The sequence below is a fragment of the Rhipicephalus sanguineus genome, unplaced genomic scaffold (assembly GCF_013339695.2).
Source record: "Rhipicephalus sanguineus isolate Rsan-2018 unplaced genomic scaffold, BIME_Rsan_1.4 Seq8720, whole genome shotgun sequence".
Taxonomy (NCBI): Eukaryota; Metazoa; Arthropoda; class Arachnida; order Ixodida; family Ixodidae; genus Rhipicephalus; species Rhipicephalus sanguineus.
In genome coordinates, this window is record NW_023616181.1 from 1 (window position 1) to 5,184 (window position 5,184).

The 5,184-nt window shown below is 41.8% G+C and overlaps 1 long non-coding RNA gene across 1 annotated transcript; it reads right to left on the bottom strand.

The window, feature by feature from the left end:
- Positions 1 to 2,066: 2,066 nt before the first annotated feature.
- Positions 2,067 to 4,971, bottom strand: LOC125756817 (uncharacterized). Its single transcript, XR_007414782.1, has 2 exons — positions 4,832 to 4,971; positions 2,067 to 2,145 (listed from the first exon to the last, which is right to left on the bottom strand). It is a non-coding gene; the product is annotated as an uncharacterized LOC125756817 (long non-coding RNA).
- Positions 4,972 to 5,184: the final 213 nt, after the last annotated feature.

The window sequence follows — 5,184 nt, forward strand, 5'->3', positions numbered from 1 at the left end:
CTGTAGCTTTTCAAAATTCAACTGGCTTAGCTGTTTGCAAACTTCTTTGAGCTGTGTCATTTATTTGAAGTCACTTTTTTTCATCATGGGAGGGGTGCACCTATCTACAAAGGCAAGGAATTAGTATAGGGTCATGTATCGCACCCATACTCAGTGACATTTTCTTGGCAGTGTTGACGTAAGATTTCCTCATGCATTGCCCATTCTTTGTTTTAAAAGTTTTCCGTTTCGTTGACGATTTTCTAGTGTGCCTAGACTAGACGCAGGCTTGTTTGAAGAATCTGCGTCTAGTCTAGTAGATATTTTTAGATCTTGTGCAAATCCCCTCGAATTAACCTGTGAAATGCCTTCTGAGAATTTTCTGAGAATTCGATTAGGTTCTGGACCTACGTTTAAATGCGTTCCAAGGGTGTCTGTTGGAGTTTGAACCGCATAGCAAGAAACCTATTTTGTCGTTTCACAGCTCCCATTCAAAGTTGATAAAAAGAGGAATCGCCAAGTTGTGCATGTCGAACGCGCTCCGAAAATCTGTGCGTGCACTGTAAGTGCGACAGTTTTCAAGGCCAGGTGATAGACTGGTAGGAGCTGGTTACCGCACTACGTGCTAGCTTCGGTAGCACAAAAGCTTTTAAAGAAATGAACGTTGTAACCCTTGGCACGTGCAAGTGATACTAATGCTAGGCGTGCACAAGGTCAAAAACTCACCGTTTTACCATACTTGCATAAAGTATCACACAATTTGAAGCGGATTGGTCAGCGGGCTAATGTTAAGAGTCGTTTTGAGTGTGCTTAATAAGTTGTCAAAATTATGTTACCGCGTCAACAGCACCCCAATGACAGTAGTGCCTGTAGTAAACAACACAAGTCACCTTTCGTGTCGTGTATCAGGAACGTCATCTACTGCATTCCCTTGTCATGTGGCAGATTCTACATCAGCCAGACTGGCCATGTTTAAATGATAGACTTCGTGAGCACAACAATAACGTGACCAGTTCCGTTAGTGGTCATCTAGGTATTCATTGTAAGCAATGTGGTTGTCGCCCCAAGTTTTGAGAAATTGTGATGTGTTAGCTAAGAACCAGAATCAAATGACAAGAGAAATTATCGAAGCGCATTACATTTCATTGTTAAAAGAAAAGTGCGTCAGTACTCAGTCTGTTTTACTATCTGACAAAGAAATTCGTATTTATCAGCTAACCATCTCAACTGAACCGCTTACGCCTTTCAATCACTATGCATCATGTGATGATGACCAAGGTTTCTGTTATATTGTGTCCCTGTGCTTTTTCATGCTTTGTTTGTATCATTTTGTTTGTGACGTGGTGCGCCTAAGAATGTATTTATATACGTTTTCACCCGAATAAACTTCAGTTGTCAGTCACTGCTTCGTGTGGTGTGGTTGTGTTCCTTCTTTGTCGTCGTCTTTACTGCGCTGTTTCCCGTTTCACCATGCTTTACCAACTAGCCAACAAGTTGACCTTATTAGGTGAAAAGCCTTTCAAAGAACTATGGTGTTCTGTTAACTTAATATTCAAGCAATGCCTGGTCTGTCCCATATACTGACGGACTCATGTGAAAGTGATCAAGTACACTTCGTTTTAAGTGCAAGGAACAAATACGCAAGCATGTTCATACTGTTGACCAGTCAGACTCCCTTTGTTACTTATATGCAGATTTATTGCCCCACAAATTCCCTTCAGCTTGTTTTACTTAAAAAACCTTACTTTTATCCTGAACTTCCTTGCACCTATGTGAAAAAGATTGGACATATGGGATAAAGACAAAAATGGCTAAAATCTTGCTCATTAGTACTCTTTCTGCTTCACTGCAGATAATTTTTACAGCATAACCTATACAGAGTGGGTACTTTTTACCAAATGTGCTATTCTGCCATCTCAGGAGTCCTCTGTTTAATATATCCATCAATTTCATTAATACTACCACTAAATCCCACCCTGGGGGACATCCAAAGTAGGTTAGAATTATCCTACGTTCAGCCGGCCCTTCTTTTAGGGGAACTGAATTGCGCACTGCACAAAGCACAACGGCAAGCGACATGTTACTCACCCAGCGTCCTGAGCTTCATGAGCCCGAATAATAGAGAGGAGGTTGTTCTGCTGGAGAAACTCGCAACATGCTGCATAGCTGTGAAAAGGCGAACAGCACATTAGCACATCTGTGCCAATCTGTTAGGTTATGACAAAAGTCATGTTGCATGCACACAGGTATAACACACCAACTTAGTTATCCTCCTTCTTGCACTTAACACAATATTTCATATCAACAAAACTTATGCAACCTGTTTTCATTTTCAGTAACACTTTCTACATTACAAGTCTTAGCTCAAGGGAGACAGTAAAGCCACACGACGCAGAATAAACTTTAAGCAGCTACTTTATACTGTCTCGCGTCCATTTGATGTCTTGCTGAAGCAGACTAGACCTGTACCTTCTACGACATTCAAGCTCAGATTTACAGCTAGAATGTATTGTTACATTGTGGAATTAACACAGGTTTCACAATTATGTGTTTACAAGCTATTTACAAGCCATGCAATGCCACATAAACACTGACATTTTAACTACCTTTCCTGGAAACAAAAAAGGAAAGTAATAATTTAATTACACACTCCAACACCTGGATATAGGAATTAACTATGTGTTTGTAATTTCTATGCACACTGGGCCTCAAATGTGTATGCTGCAATCAGCATGCTATCTGTGCACATAAGCAAAAAAAAAATTGGAATGTTTGCACTACAGCAACTAAATGTTTAAAGATCAAAAATAACATTTTCGTTAACAAAGTACTTCAAAGAAATCATTGCATGCACAATATGGTAACTTTACAGTTTAAACAGCATTATTTAGCTTTATCTTTTACAAACCCATCACCACAGCAGGGAAAATAAGTGCAAGCAAAACTACGAACGTGTGCAGGTATTCAGACAATTCAGGAACAATTTAATAAAGCATGACGTATCAACTTATTCATGGTAGCAACTGTAAGATCCGAGTACACAAAAACTGACCGTATGACCATATATCCCATTCACGGCAAACAGCAGCAGTTCTGCCCTTATGTCTGTCTCCTATTTCCTGGACTCTGCCTGGCAACCTTTCAATTTCAAAGCCCATGCACACATTGCAAATGCCACTGGAATATTGAGAGGCATCGTGCAAGACCAACAACTTGCTTGCTCTGCTCTCGGCAAACTACGCTGCAGGTGGGACTGACTACGTATGAGATGATGATGTGTGGTTTCTAGTGGGCGCAAGGGCCAGGCGTGGCCAAAGAGGACCGACTACATAGTAGAAGGAATTGACACGAGCATTGGCTGATTTCAACATCACGAAAACATCCTCAGTAATACTACTACTGTTTGTTTTGAATTACTGAAAACCACACCATACGCCTCTCAATTTCAACAACACCCAAATGGTAGCTCATCTTTGCACATCCAGTCCTAGAGACAGCCATCTGCACAGTGTTTTCTTTTACGCTATGCAAGGTGGCACACGGTGCTCTTTTACACACTAAGTGCCTGTGCTATACTGAACATGTTACTAGGGTTATTACTGATGCAATAGCAGTCTCCAAAGCCGCAGAGGTGCGGTAAGCACATGCTGGCTCTCTTCTACGCCCGTGTGTAGCTTTTAGTGCACTTGTCAGGATGAAAGATAAGAAAAAGTGCAAAAAGCTGTGATAAACTACCGGTAATTTTGCTTATACTTGGTGAATTCAAATATTTCTTGCAGCTGGAGATTGGAGAGGCAAGCTGGTCCAATAGTGAGGTCACTATATTACTTCCAAAGGTGTTTCAGGGCCCTATAATTATCCCTTCCTATATATTCCAGTGAGCATGCAACATGACATTTTTTTATCCAGTCATCTTTTTTTCCTGCCCCTGTGGCACATCAAGCCATAACATGCAAATTCACACACAAATTATATGCCCTCATTTCAAGGAAGTCAGCTAAGACAAGAGACTGTCTTAAAAGAAACATTCTAGTGACAACAACAGCAAAACCAGCATATATCGAACTCTCAAAAAAAGAAAAAAATGGAAATTGGTTTGATATATTGTAGTCTGATATAAAACTTCTAAGTAATTTACCGTATTTTCAGTATGAATTTCTATGTGCAAGTTTGCTTAGGGCATGCTTCACAATATTTCAAAGAAGGCAGCTCATGGTAATGCACAGGAATTTTTTTGTTTTTATTTTTCCGCAGTTTGTAGCTGAGGGATTCAGGGTATACGCAAGAACTACGGTATCGATGTAAAACGGGCACTCAACATCTCCATACGCAGCTGGGCGCCGGAAGCATCTAGTCCACCTTGGCCCTAATGTCAGCCTTGTTCTTTCATCGTAATGAGCGTGTTTCTTAGGATGCTATATGCAGTAGCGATGTCAGACTTCTTTTCTCCACATTCAACTGTGTTAAAGGGAGCAGGGAATCTGCGGAGAAGCGAACAGTGACCAAGCGCAACAGGCCAATGGTTGCGACAAAAAGGAACACGAGAGAAAGCATGTCGGGTGGTACTTTCTACTCACTCCACGCGGCACCCTCTTAATCGCACCCCTCGCTCTCCCAGAAGCATGCAGGAAAGCCCCCTTTTGCAAGAAAAAGCCAACTTCTTGGGGCGTTCAGCGCTGCTCAATGTTCGATGTACGACGTGCTCTGGCTATTTTGTTCGATGTAGGCGTAGATTTTCCTACGCATTGACTATTGTGTTGAAAATAGTTCGATATAGTGTGGTTTGACCGTGTTTCCATGCCATATATCCCAAAACCGAAGTTGCAGCGAAAGAAAAGTGTTTGGTGCCCACCTATAGAAATATGAGCATCCGCGGACGCTATTGTGACTAAAATGCTCCGCATTCTTCTCATTGCCGAAGTCTTCAAGTGGATCCGACCATAGCAGGTCGCACATGGGACCAAATGCAGGCGGCTCCTTGAACCTGTCCAGCTGCATGCACCAAAGGAAGAGGTCAGACGCTACAGAGGCAGCATATATGAACAGACCACAATGCATCATGCACTTTGCCTGCTGAAAAGGCCACGCCTCCTCTGGCTCATACATTCATGTGGAACAGCTTTCAAAAGGACCCCATGCTCCTTCAATGCATGTTCTGAGCTCACAAAGTGCGCAAGTAACAATGCTAAGCCAGTTGTTATTAAA